General features: G+C 40.6%; 1 protein-coding gene and 1 long non-coding RNA gene across 2 annotated transcripts in view; one reads left to right on the forward strand and one right to left on the reverse strand.

Annotated features, from left to right (window-relative positions):
• Positions 1–15,000, reverse strand: part of LOC138960107 (uncharacterized) — a 45,193-nt gene that overhangs the window by 26,828 nt on the left and 3,365 nt on the right. The gene's annotated exons all lie outside the window — the stretch shown is intronic.
• LOC138960106 (uncharacterized) overlaps positions 1–15,000 on the forward strand; it is a 20,052-nt gene that overhangs the window by 2,782 nt on the left and 2,270 nt on the right. The window contains exon 3 of the long non-coding RNA XR_011453888.1: positions 13,558–15,000. This exon is cut by the window's right edge and continues 2,270 nt beyond it. This is a non-coding gene — a long non-coding RNA (uncharacterized lncRNA). The remainder of the gene's footprint in view (positions 1–13,557) is intronic.

Raw genomic sequence — 15,000 nt, forward strand, 5'->3', positions numbered from 1 at the left:
GAAAACGACAGACAGAAGTCCAACACTACAGAATGCGTTTAAATATTAGTAACCTTAATTCAGACCTATGTAAACGCCATCTAAAAGATAACGCACAGTGTGTTTGCGGTGATCCAAATGAAACAGCCGAACATTATTTATTAAACTGCACTTTGTATGCAGATGCTCGTCTGACAACAATCAATTCGTTGCCTGTTCACTTCAGACGCGTGGAAATATTATTAAAAGGTAGCAAGCAATATTCTTTTTGTAATAATATATTGATATTTGAGTCTGTCCAATCGTTTATAGTTAAATCTGGTCGACTGATTTGATGGATGTGTTCACGCATTGATAGTGTATATATGTGTGTGGGCAGGCGTTTGTGTACCTCCACACTGCCTCTCTCTGTGTTATCGTATTAATTTTGATTACATAAGCAGCGTATACGTAATGATTATTATCGTTTGTCTCGTATTTTATATGTTAACGAATTACTGCCTTCCATAACAAAAATTGTTACATTTACTTGAATTTACATGTTGCATGTCTTAGACTTGATGCTCTCTTCCTATGCGCTTTCGTCCTAGTCTCTCCTTGTGGTTGTTAGTACTTTCTTCCCCCTCCCTTTTCTTTTTATATTTAGTCAAGTTTTGACTAAATATTTTAACATCGAGGGGGAATCGAAACGAGGGTCGTGGTGTATGTGCGTGTGTGTGTGCGTGCGTGCGTGTGTGCGTGTGTGTGTGTGTGTGTGTGTAGAGCGATTCAGACTAAACTACTGGACCGATCTTTATGAAATTTGACATGAGAGTTCCTGGGTATGAAATCCCCGACCTTTTTTTTCATTTTTTTGATAAATGTCTTTGATGACGTCATATCCGGCTTTTCGTGAAAGTTGAGGCGGCACTGTCACGCCCTCATTTTTCAACCAAATTGGTTGAAATTTTGGTCAAGTAATCTTCGACGAAGCCCGGGGTTCGGTATTGCATTTCAGCTTGGTGGCTTAAAAATTAATTAATGACTTTGGTCATTAAAAATCTGAAAATTGTAAAAAAAAATAAAAATTTATAAAACGATCCAAATTTACGTTTATCTTATTCTCCATCATTTGCTGATTCCAAAAACATATAAATATGTTATATTCGGATTAAAAACAAGCTCTGAAAATTAAATATATAAAAATTATTATCAAAATTAAATTGTCTAAATCAATTTAAAAACACTTTCATCTTATTCCTTGTCGGTTCCTGATTCCAAAAACATATAGATATGATATGTTTGGATTAAAAACACGCTCAGAAAGTTAAAACAAAGAGAGGTACAGAAAAGCGTGCTATCCTTCTTAGCGCAACTACTACCCCGCTCTTCTTGTCAATTTCACTGCCTTTGCCATGAGCGGTGGACTGACGATGCTACGAGTATACGGTCTTGCTGAAAAATTACATTGCGTTCACTTTCATTCTGTGAGTTCCACAGCTACTTGACTAAATATTGTATTTTCGCCTTACGCGACTTGTTTCTCTTCTGTAGATTCTTCTGTTCCTATTTAGTTCCCCATCCCCATTCTTTCAATTTGTTCTTCTGGTTTATTGTTGTTATGTCCACCATTACGAAAATGTGTGTAATTTAGTATTGTTCTGGTCACGTGATATAAGCATTTGCTTGAGTGCGTGTCCTAGCTGTGTGTTTTGAACTGTTCATGCGAAGAAATTCTGAATAAATTTTTTTTTAAACCAATTCTTTCTTTATTTGGTGTTTAACGTCGTTTTCAACCGTTCAAGGTTATATCGCGACGGGGAAAGGGAGGGGGGGGGGGGTGGGATAGAGCCACTTCTTAATTGTTTCTTGTTCACAAAAGCACTAATCAAAAAAATGCTCCAGGGGCTTGCAACGTAGTACAATATATGACCTTACTGGGAGAATGCAAGTTTCCAGTACAAAGGACTTAACATTTCTTACATACTGCTTGACTAAAATCTTTACAAACATTGACTATATTCTATACAAGAAACACTTAACAAGGGTAAAAGGAGAAACAGAATCCGTTAGTCGCCTCTTACGACATGCTGGGGAGCATCGGGTAAATTCTTCCCCCTAACCCGCGGGGGGATTGTTTTTAAATAATCTATTAAATCATACAATAATCGCAAATTATCTCCAATATACCTTCCGGTCACAAATCCTGTCTGATCTGTATCAATAAGGCGAGGAAGAACTGTATTAATTCTATTAGCTATACAGGATGATCCAATTTTATATGTTACATTCAAAAATGATATTGGTCTCCAGTTCTTCAAATACTCTCTTGGTTTATCACCTTTGGGTATTCCTATTATTATCCCTTCTCTCTGTGTTATTGGCATTTCTTTTTTAATAAAACCTTCATTTAGTGATCTGACCACGAAAGAGCCAAGTTGTTTCCAATTTTTTTTTTAAAGTCTACTGTCATTCCATCAGTACCAGGACTTTTTCCATTCTTCATTATTTTTACATTTAGTCAAGTGTTGACTAAATGTTTTAACGTAGAGGGGGGAATCGAGACGAGGGTCGTGGTGTATGTGTGTGTGTGAGTATGTGTGTGTGTGTAGAGCGATTCAGAGTAAACTACTGGACCGATCTTTATGAAATTTTACATGAGAGTTCCTTGGTATGATATCCCCAGACGTTTTTTCTTTTTTTTTTTATAAATGTCTAATGACGTCATATCCGGCTTTTTGTAAAAGTTGAGGCGGCACTGTCACACCCTCATTTTTCAATAAAATTAATTGAAATTTTGGCCAAGCAATTTTCGACGAAGGCCGGACTTTGGTATTGTATTTCAGCTTGGAGGCTTAAAAATTAATTAATGACTTTGGTCATTAAAAATCTGAAAATTGTAACTAAAAATATTTTTTTCAAAACGATCCAAAATTACGTCCATCTTATTCTTCATTATTTTCTAATTCCAGAAACATATAAATATGTTATATTCAAATTTAAAACAAGCTCTGAAAATTAAAAATATAAAAATTATGATTAAAATAAAATGTCCGAAATCGATTTAAAAACAATTTCATCTTATTCCTTGTCGGTTTCTCATTCCAAAAACATATAGATATGATAGGTTTGGATTAAAAACACGCTCAGAAAGTTAAAACAAAGATAGGTACAGAAAAGCGTGCTATCCCGCTCAGCGCGACCATTACCGCACTATTCTGGCTTGTCGATTTCACTGCCTTTGCCACGAGCGGTAGACTGACGAAACTACGAGTATGCGGTCTTGGTGAAAAAATGCACTGCGTTCAGTTTTATTCTGTGAGTTTGACAGCTTGACTAAATGTAGTAATTTCGCCTTACGCGACTTGTTAATGCTTTTGTTACTTCTTCTAGTGAAATCATACCTTCCGTTGACTGTACCTCAATTTCGGTTAAGTTTGGTAATGTGGTTATGAAATGGTTTAAATCAACATTCCTCACTTTTGGTTTAAACTGTTTTATTCAACGTTTGTGCATTATTTACACAAAAAAACGCATATAGAGTAAACAACAACAAGCATAATGCTTTGCTTTCTGCATATAACTCTTCAAAATAAAGTTTGGTCTCTTCTAACATTTCGTCAGTTTTGTTCAAAAGTTGCCCATTTCCAGAAACCAATTTAAACATTTGTTTACTGACAAAATGACGTTTCTCAAGATTGCAAAAATATTTTGAAACTTTAACTCCTTCAGCTGCCCATCTTGCCTTACTTCTCAATAAAATACCCTCTACTTTTATTTTCCTCAAATTTTGCTTTTTTATCTGTGATTCCTCCAAATCCACCCTGGGTGTCTGGGTGGCCGAGTGGTAACGCACTTACGCTCGGAAGCGAGAGGTTGCGAGTTCGACCCTGGGTCAGGGCGTTAGCAATTTTCTCCCCCCTTTCCTTACCTAGGTGGTGGGTTCAAGTGCTAGTCTTTCGGATGAGACGATAAACCGAGGTCCCTTCGTGTACACTACATTGGGGTATGCACGTTAAAAATCCCACGATAATTTTTAGGACATTAATTTTGTCAAATCCCTGAATGAAACAGGAAATTCACAAATTTACTGAAATGTTCATGGATTTCACAAATTTCCTAGTTTCGCGAATTTACTGTAACACATACAAAGAGCTGACCAAAAGTCGTGCTAGCATTTTTTTACCCACATCCGCGCCCAGACACACACTAGTACCCATACATGCCCACACACACATATGCAACCACCCATGCCAGCAAAAAAAAACATAAGCGAAGGCACGCACGCACGCACAATCTTTGCCTCTAGCTCTCATTTTCTAAAAAAAAATGTATTATTTATTTCGTTGTTGAGGGTATAAAATAAGGAACATAAGGAAGTGTATGTCGACTTATGGCAATGGATCCACGATGGAAACATCCTTTTACCTGTGTCTGTCTTGAAACGTCTTACGTTTCCATCTTGAACCATCCCTTAACCTGTGTCTAATTACGTCTCCATCTATTTTTCGGATCCTCGAGACGTCTCACTCTACTGCACATACCGTCATACGGGTCGCGAAGAACTCATCGTGGGATCGTGGTGGTGGGGGGTTGAGCGTACTTGGGTTAGCACAAATGCAGAAAGTGTATGGTGTGGTCAGTGGAAAGACAAAACTGTGTACATTGATAATGACAAAGACAAAATGGTATTCGAAGATGGAGACGTAAGACACATGTTAAGGGATGGTTCAAGATGGAAACGTAAGACGTTTCAAGACGGCGTCAAGACACAGGTAAAAAAATGTTTCCATCGTGGATCCATTGCTGTAAGTCGACATACACTTCCTTATGTTCCTTATTTTATACCCTCGACAACGAAATAAATAATTTAAAAAAAGAAGAAAGTGAGAGCTAGAGGCAAAGATGATATACACACGTGTGATTTGAACGATTATTATCTCACGAGTGTCTCTCGCACGTATGTAGGATAACGACGGTGGCCAACTCAGCCGGACGTAATGATGTGTGACCTATGAAGTAGGATCCTTTACAAGTCTGAATGCAATTGTTGTGTCTGCTGCTCTCTCCTCATGGACTTGAAAGCCCTTTCCATCAGTCTTTCATGACAAAGCTTGCTTTAACAATAGCCTCTTGAAAAAGCGCTGAGTGACAACTTCGGGTAACCTTCGCCTGCAATCTCTTGCTAAGTATGTACAGCGAGGAAGAGAGAGAGAGAGAACTCGAACTCGAACTCGAAAACTTTATTACCGAGGGATGATAGCATTAGGTCCATATGGTCCTTTCTTACAGCTAGTCCCTACTATAATACACACATGAAACAAAGAACAAATATGAAGAATAAAAAAATCAACAACAAAAAATCAAATAAAACAAAATTATGTAGGGAAAAGTATAACAAAATAAAAATAAAAAATTCAAAAGTGTGCTTGTTAATGGAAGCATACTATACACTTTCTCTTTCACACATCCTCACACACACTCGCACAAATTGTACACCGACTTAGTCGTTAGAGAGGTGCTTTCGGAGCTGTCTTTTAAAAGAAGATAATGACAGAGAGAGAGAGAGAGAGAGAGAGAGAGAGAGAGAGAGAGAGAGAGAGAGAGAGAGAGAGAGAGAGAGAGAGAGAGAGAGAGAGAGAGAGATAAACAGACAAACAGACAGACAGAGAGGAAGAGATAGAGAAAGAGAGAGAAAGAGGCACACACACACACACACACAAGGACGGACGGACGGACGGACGGACGGACGGACGGACGGACGGACGGACGGACGGACGGACGGACGGACGGACGGACGGACGGACGGGCAGACAGACAGGCAGATAGACAGACAGACAGACAGAAACACAGACAGATACGGTGATATCACACCATGATGGGTTGACCCACTCTGTAAGTCTGCTTTGGTACAGATCTGGAAGAACATTTTGTAAAAACAGTACTTCCGGTACGCGTGATTATGGACATGTAGTGTGTTCGGTACCCGCTCTTTTCATTGTTGGTGCGTCGCGGTATTTTCTCATTGAATTTCGAGTATATGTTCTCGGCTTCCAATTTCAGTGAATACAAAACGCAGGGAAGTACTAATTGGGTAATACTTTAATGTTGATTTATTGTGCATCATAAGAAAAGTCAACGGTGAATTGTATTTAAAGTAGGTTTCTGTGATGTCTCTGTACTTTAGGATACCGCTGCTGATTGTACATGTATATTCATTAATTTGTACTTGCATACATATGCAACAACAACAACCAAAATATGCACGCAAACACACCACACGATGACCGTCGAGGAGAAGGTTTGGAGGATGGAAGTTTGAGCGCGTAATTGTGGTTGCAGGATGCCCAGTGCGCGACAAAGTGTACCGAATCGCCTCTTCCTATTAACGAATACAATTCATTGTATACAATACATTAGTGTCTTCGGAAAATGATTTATTAAAAAAACATTCGAACTCAAAACCGCAAGCAGTTAGGGGGTTGATGTTTGGTATTAGACAAAGTGGAGGGATGGTCTTATCCTATGTTCAGTCTGGCCAGATTGGGTCACTGATGCGGAGTACGCATTTAAAGGAGTGTCAAATCACTGTAAAAAGACCCCTATACCTCAAAATAACATGATAAAAATTAGAGTGCAAGTCAGACCAATTCAAAGATGCTTTAAATGTACCTGTTTTGGGTTGATGAGCACATTCTTTTAACACAACCGGTAAAACGATTGTTTGCGTGCAACACATTACATTTCAGAAATTGTGTAGTACGTCACGTCATTTTCACTTTTCTGGATAATGTCAAATCTTCCCAAAGACGTTTTGTAAGCCACAATCTAATCAAATACATCTCAGAGGAAAGTACATTCATCGGGCTTGTACAGTTGCAAGTACCTCTGATGAGATAGCTCATAAACACTAAAGTGTGAGAGTTCATTTCCAAAGTACACACCATAATTTTGTAAGTCAAAGTTATGTCATGAAAGCCTTTTGAGAGGCACTATGACAGGTAAAGATGGAGTGTAATGGACCTAACATGTACGTTAATACATAGACAAATGCCTGGTCTAAGCGTAGGTGCAAACGTGATAAAGATACCTGTGAAAAAAGTTATGCGCGAGACGATAACATTGTGATGAGTCTCATTCAGACAAATGACGCCTTTAATTGCGTATCCTTACATTTCTAGCCAGTGCTGGTTTTCATAAGAGTTACACTTGAACCTCCACAATGCCCGTCAATATAAAGTAAGAAGATTGAATGAATCTGTGATTGACAATGTGTGCTATATCTATGGAACATTTACTGAAAAATCGGGTGCATATCGTTTTTGCGGTTTTACGTTTCCCTGAAGAAAAAATTGAATTTAGTGTGTTATACAAAACTATCGGGTAAAAATGATTTACATAGAATAAAGAAGTACAATTATATGCCATGTAGTTACTGAATGTAGGTTGAGCTTGCAGAATAGTGTTTGAATATTGCACCTGGAACGATGACGTGACTCGTGACGTCGAAGCGACAGGTAAGCGAGGTGTAAAGTCTAGAATGAGCACTGTATACTAGTCGGTGAGACTTACTCCCTACAATAAACAGCAGAGGGCAGTCGGTACTCCCGCGAAGAAAGTTTAATGGTATGAAAGACTCTCAAAATTGCATGGTCGTGAAACTCAACAGCAGCAGCATCAATGCATGAAGTGAAGGCAATGCATCCCAACTGTTTAAACAATAACATGTGTATTAGAAGAACACTTTGTTGCAGAAAGTCCAATAATTTATGTGCTCAACCATAAGCCTCAGCGTGAGTATTTCTGAACAGATGTTAAAGTGAATGATGGGTCTCTCAGAGCAGGTACAGATTTCATTATTATTACAGAACACGAGGGCGTCATGCGGCCTGCTATTACAGGCATAGAGAATACTCCATGGCTTGCTGTGTCGTACCAGATTTGCACGAGTTTTTTTTTTAAATATTGAACTGCGAGCGAAAGCGAATAAAAACCAACGTTTATTGTGTCCATTGGATATCTGCAAAAACGGTCAATGAACAATCTTACATCTGACATGTGTTTGTTTATTTTTACAGCTGTAGTACATAAAACGTTGCCGGTGAGGTTTGATATCATTAAGCAGAATTGACATTATATGACGTAACGCACTTTATCCTACATACGTGAGAGAGACACTCGTGAGATAATAATCGTTCAAATCACACGTGTGTATATCATGTAAATGAGGTCATGTCAAGCAAGTCTGGCAGGGACCTGTTTTTCCACTGCTTATGATGCCAAAGTCACCGAGACAAACGTCATTATAGAAAAAAATTGCGCTCGATAATTACCCTCGATGAAGTTTTAGAGTGACGTTTCTTTACTTTGACGTAATAGGTTGCACGAGCCTTTAGAAGAGATCGAGGTTCCAAAACAAGCGTCTTCAATTTAGCTGCCTCGACTGCAGGACATTTTCAGTAAAATACACGTAAGTACAGTATGCAGGATAAACAGAATACTACATGGCTTGCTGTTTCGTACCAGATTTACACTCGTTGCTTCAGCAAATAGAACAAAAACTAAAGGATGTTTCCAGGCATTCATTAGGAAGCTTGCTAAAAAATAACCTTGAGCTTCCCCTTGAGCTTGAACAATAACATACGAAATAGTGACAGTGAAAGCTGAACATTTCTTTTATTTTCTCTTTGTATTTTGATATATTTCTTTAGTGTCCTCTTGTGCTTCAAATAATGTTCTCGTCGAACCGAAACAGATAAATCTGAAGCCTATTTTAATCAGTCTGACTTGCTCACTAAGTTGTATCATTCGGGCGAAGTGGCGCAGTGGTAAGACGTCGGCCTCCTAATCGGGGGGTCGTCAGTTCAAATCCCGGTCGCTGCCGCCTGGCGGGTTAAGAGTGAAGATTTTTTCGATCTCCCAGGTCAACTTATGTGCAGACCTGCTAGTGACATAACCCCCTTCGTGTGTACTCGCAAGCACAAGACCAAGTGCGCACGGAACAGATCCTGTAATCCATGTCGGAGTTCGGTGGGTTATGGAAACACGAAAATACCCAGCATGCCTACCCAACGAAAGCGGAGTGAAGCTGACTATAGGGAACCCAAATGGGCAAACGAGCCCACACGTCACCAGAATTTTTGGAACGCTGAAGAATAAGTATCATGCTATTTTGAAGTATAGGAGCCTTTTTACAGTGATTAGCCTCTTTACTGGTCCACATTAGGAGCATGGGCGCTTGATAAGAACCAGTTGTGAATGTTTCTGTATTCATTTTTGGATGAATTTCTATCAAACCTAGTTTGCCCCAATTAGGCCTAAAGGCTAGCTAAAGAAAGTAAAACTACCAAACACTATATTAAACTTCTTTGCAAGATTACAAGCTAGTTATCAGCGTGAAGCTAAAGACATCCATATTAGGGGCCTCTCCTCCACCTGCAGTAAGTAAACATTTCTGAAACCTCCATCGACCCTGTTTCGAGACACCAATGTCACAGAGTCGTCTGTTATGTTAAAGAAACACCTTACCTGCTTCTTGAGCGACGGGCAAGGACGGGAAAGTAGGTCATCCATGGGGGGGGGGGGGGGTGTCTTAAATTATTATCGCCATTCAAAGTAGTACAATAAACAGGATGTTATTTCTTAGAGCAATGTTCTATGCAGTATACCCCGAACTCGTCAAACAAGTTTAAGATGGGGGAGGGGGTTGCGACGGGGGAAAGGGATGGGGGTATCGGTTGAAACAGGTATGGTAAGGAGGGGGGGGGGGGGGGACTTTCACAAGGATTATACTTTAATCAACTACACAAAATTAGTCATCCGTCGAATAGAAGTGAATGAATTGAACAGTGTGCATTCAAACTTGCTTTCCTTCGGCAATAAGGAATAAGAAGACACCTCTTGCGTAGTTGTGTGTGTGTGTGTGTGTGTGTGTGTGTGTGTGTGTGTGTGTGTGTGTGTGTGTGTGTGTTTGTATATGTTCGAGTGTGTCATTTATTTGTGTCTTTGTATGAATGCCTGTGTGCGGTGTGTACGTGCGCATAGGCATGTGTGTGTGTGTGTGTGTGTGTGTGTGTGTGTGTGTGTGTGTGTATGTGTGTGTATGTGAGTGTATGTTTGTGTGTATGTGTATGTGTGTGTGTGTATGTGTGTGTATGTGTATGTGTGTGTGTGTGTGTGTGTGTGTGTGTGTGCGTGCGTGCGTGTGTGTGTGTGTGTATGATAACGATCTGCTATTTGTCGTATAACTGGAGAGTGCCTACGTGTGTGCGGTAACTTAACGCAATTCCATGCGAAAAACGTGCTGACCTAATCCACAGAAGCAGGCAGAGGGAGCACAGTCGCCGGGCCTTCCTCCTTTCAATGTTTTGAACTGCTCTTGTGCAGCCAGTCCTCCGTTTCTTAGACGCTAGATTTGGCGAGTGTGGCAAGGAATTAGCGTTTCTTAGGCAATTCTCGCCGCGAGCTGAACTGAACTGCACTGAACTTTATTTTACAAGGACACACACATACACATGCACACAAGCACGCACGCACGCACACACGAACGCACGCATGTTTGCGTGTGTGGTTTGTTTTTAATTTTACATACGAGAAGAAAGAAAAATCATTTATTTATCCACAACAGGTTGTTTTGTTTTGCTATCTGGCGTACGTATCTCTTGTGTTATGTTATTTCTACAGATGCAGGTGTGGAACGCATGAGCAGCAGAAAGTGAGAGGATTTTGCGTCCATTTTGAGGGGTACCATTACAAAAAGCGCTTTATTTCAGCTGTGCCTTTATGTATTGATTCGAAACTTTCAAGAACTGAAGTTTACATACGAGACTTATTTTGGGTGAAATTTTGAATCACTACATGCTTGTTCTCAGATGTTTTGCACTCTTCCGGAAAATGTTTTTATACCCGTCACAGGTTTGTGAATTTACATCCTAAACATACATGACTTTGTATGCGTATTACACAAACTGCCGAAGTTTCATTTGAGTATGACGACTGACAGAAATTTGCTAGCCATATAAACACACGGGACAAAATGGAAGGTTCAGGCTGTTTGCTATTGACAGTGGTTATCACTGAATGCCTCTCAAAACATGCTGCGGTCACGGATGACTGGACATGGCTGTCGCACTGCAATCCTCCAAAAATATTTGATCGTGTTTACAGGATTAGGAAACGTAAACTAGTGATTGTATTTATAAGAAACTTTGGCAGTATTTGTAACATTTATTTGTCGGTACGCATGCAAAGTCATGATACTTTTGGATGTAAACCTTAGAATTTATGACACGTTTTAAAACATTTTCCGGAAGATTACTTACCATCTCAACACATATCTGTAACAATGCAAAATTTTTCCGGACGTACGTCTCGTATGTAGACTTAAGATCCTGAAAGTTTTGAAGCTATCCATTCAAGCATTGCTGAAATATAGCGCTTTTAGTCATGGTACCCCTCAAAATGGACGCAAAAACCTCTCGTTTTCTACTGCTCATGTGCTCAACGCCTGCATCTGTAGAACTGACATAACACAAGAGATACGCCAGATAGCAAAACGTTGCCACGTTAAGCCTATTTTGAATTTGTGTCGATTTTGTAATTGGTACATTACGTTTTTGTCAGGTCGATTTTGGGGGTACCCTGACTTCGGCGGCGGTCACGTGATACCTACAACAGAAATCTTTGATCTGAAAAGTGTGCCTGGTAGCCAAGTAAAGTGCCTTTAATGGCATTTACAGTTTGAATGAAATGACACGGCAATGAATGTTTTTATTGGGGTACGAAAATGAGTGCAATAATGTTTTTGCTCAGTTTGCGTCACTGAAACGACCATATGGCCTGGAAGATATTCTTATCTTTTCACCGTACCAAATCAACTTTGGGAAAGAGGGGGTGGGGTGCGGAAAAAATTCTTTCTCACAAAAAAACAAAACAAAAACAGGATTTTTGTCAGTAAAACACACCGTATGCCACCGTATGCCAAGCTACTCACTACATTTGAGCTCAATTGACCCCAGAGTACCAGAGAAACAAGTCTAACCCATAGACAGATAAACAAACAGAGAAACAAACTAACAAACAAACAAACAGACAGAGAGAAACCTAAAAGTCGCGTTATTACATAAAGGCGGCTTACAAACATTACAAGACATGCAAACGCGCAAGCGCGCAAGCACGCACACACAGAGCAGAAACGAACTAGCATCTCACCTATCTAGAGTTCTTTACTGGCTCTTTTGAGAATAACGGTGGTAATATACACAAAAAAGAGAAAACAATCTAGTTAATGTATGTACATGTAGTACACACACGTTGCAGTTACCGACACCTTGTTTACTTATATGACTATCTAACACGTTGGTAGATCATAAAGAGGGATGCAATTCGTCAACGACTATCTTAACCTCGAACAAAACAATGCATTTTTACGATTTTTGTAGCGTGTTTGCATGCAATCAAGAGTCACGTCATCCTTACCCCGTATCACACACTTTATGAGGATGTAAAAATAAGACAGCAACTACAAACTATGCACTAATCAAACAACCATTAAGTTTCCTCCGCAAATCTGCTTTTGTTTTTGACGTGCGATATCTGGTTCATATTTTACAGCAGTTTAAAAACGAAAATCGCTGGCAGCAGTTGGCACTAAATACAGAGATGCTCTGCAAATGTGTAAAATCTGTGTATGATCTGAAAATGGATCTGAAATTTGTGTGAAACAGGGCTCGTTGTCCACACCTATATCGCAGCAATATGAGGACAACTTGCAAATTCATTTTTAGTGGGGTGCAGCAATTTGCGGACGTCCGTCACTATATTGCAGCAATTTGCGGACCAAAGACTGCCTATTTGGGGACGTCCGCAAATAGACGCATTTTTCGGCCGATGTCCGCAAATTGCTGCGATATAGCGACGGACGACCCCATTTGGTCCGCATAATGCGGTAAATCCACAAACACACACACACACACACACACACACACACGCACGCACGCACATACACACGTGCGATATTTCTGCACGTTTGCGTTGAGGGCTCTGCTTCTTGCTTTTTTGTTTTTATCAAATTTTTGCTGCACAGGATGTTTGTCCAACAACTGAACTTCAGGCTATGCCATTTATAGTGTACACCAAATCATCTTCTATTATGCTTGCTTTCTGACTAAATGTATTTTCGAATGAGGGAAGGAAGGACCCAGGTATGCAAGTATGGAACACATATTTCAAAAACTATTGAACGGATTATTATGAACATTCATGAGACCATTGCTGTGAGAGGCATTTGCTTGTGCCATTTCTCTTATTTGGTTGAAATATAAGTTTATGTTATGATGTCATTTTTGAGGTACACAATGCGATGATCAAACACTATTTGTCGTTGCAAGATCACTTGGATATTGGTAGCTTCCCTTTGCAAACTTATCATAAAACGATTTTGCTCAAAACAAACATTGAGAAAGGAAGCTATAGCCTCTTTGTCCTTTAAAAGGCAAATCAAATAATGTAAGAAATATCCCTGGTCTAAAATAATGTGACTGGTGGTCAAAAACCAGGTAGGGTAGAAATGACATAGTGTTGCTATTTGTGTGTCTGTAGGTACAGCCTGTGGTTCACAGGCTCTCAACTCCAGCCTTTCCGACGATGACTTGACCCCGGTAGACCCGTCCAACCATGCTTGCTGTGGACCCAACCCCTACGACAACACGACTCATTTCTGCTGTGGAGGTGCCCTCAAAGCAAAGGGGCGCAAAGGCTGTTGCGGAAACAACATTTACAACCAAAGGTCATATTTTTGCTGCGGAGGCACACTTAAAGCAACGAAGGGGTACGAAGGTTGTTGCGGAAATCAAACCTACCACAAGACGTCGCACATCTGCTGTGAAGGCCAAATCAAACAAGGTGGAGCTCAGTTCCACGGTTGCTGCAGGGCTGAAATCTTTGATTCTAACACACACATGTGTTGCAACGGTACACTTCAGCAAAGGGGAGCCTATGACACGTGCTGTGGAAACGAAAATTACAACTATGAGACACACACGTGTTGTGAAGGCAGGATCAAGCCTGGCGGAAGGTACCACAGTTGCTGTGGAACGGAGGTCTTCCACAAATGGGTAAGTGTATGCTGCAATGGCACGCTACACGAAAGAGGAACACACAACGGATGTTGCGGAAATACAACCTTCAACTACGACACACACGTCTGCTGCGGAAGCGCCATCACGTCACGTGACGGTATTGGATTCCACAGCTATAGTTGCTGTGGAACTGAGGGCTACAATTATTTGACACACATCTGTTGCAATGGCGTACTATTCGAAAAGGAAAGCGCCAACAGTATGAACCAGATATGTTGCAATGGTATTCTCCGCAAAACAGGACTCTATGACGGATGTTGTGGAAATGAAACCTACAGCCACTACACGCACACATGCTGCAAAGGTAAGATCCAACCAGGCGGATCCAAGCATGCTTGTTGCGGGTCTCAGGTCTATGATTACAGAACACACAAATGCTGCCGCAATGAAGTTTACAACACGACGACACACACATGCTGCAGAGGCAAGCTACGCACAAGAAAGCTGTACCACAGCTGCTGCGGAACTGAGACATACAATGAAAGGAAACATCTCTGCTGCTATGGCGTCCTTCACGCACGGGGGACAAACAATTCTTGCTGCGGAACTCAGGCCTACAATAGAATGAAAAATACCTGCTGTGGGAACAACATCCAGCCACACTCAGCATACCCACGCTGTTGCGGAACCCATCTGTACAGCCAGATCATGCAGCAATGTTGTGCAGGAACAATCCAACCAAGCGCACCCTTCATCACCTGCTGTGGAAAGCAGTCCTACAACAGCTTAACACACACTTGCTGTGCAGGAGAAATCCAATCCGGCAGATCATCCACCTGCTGTGGAGCTGACGGCTATGATTCCCACACACAGCTGTGTTGCTACGGTACATTGCAAGCGAGAGGACCAAACCCCAGCTGTTGTGGCACCAAAGTCTACAACACCATGACACACACGTGCTGCA

Source organism: Littorina saxatilis, linkage group LG2 (assembly GCF_037325665.1).
Source record: "Littorina saxatilis isolate snail1 linkage group LG2, US_GU_Lsax_2.0, whole genome shotgun sequence".
Lineage (NCBI taxonomy): Eukaryota > Metazoa > Mollusca > Gastropoda > Littorinimorpha > Littorinidae > Littorina > Littorina saxatilis.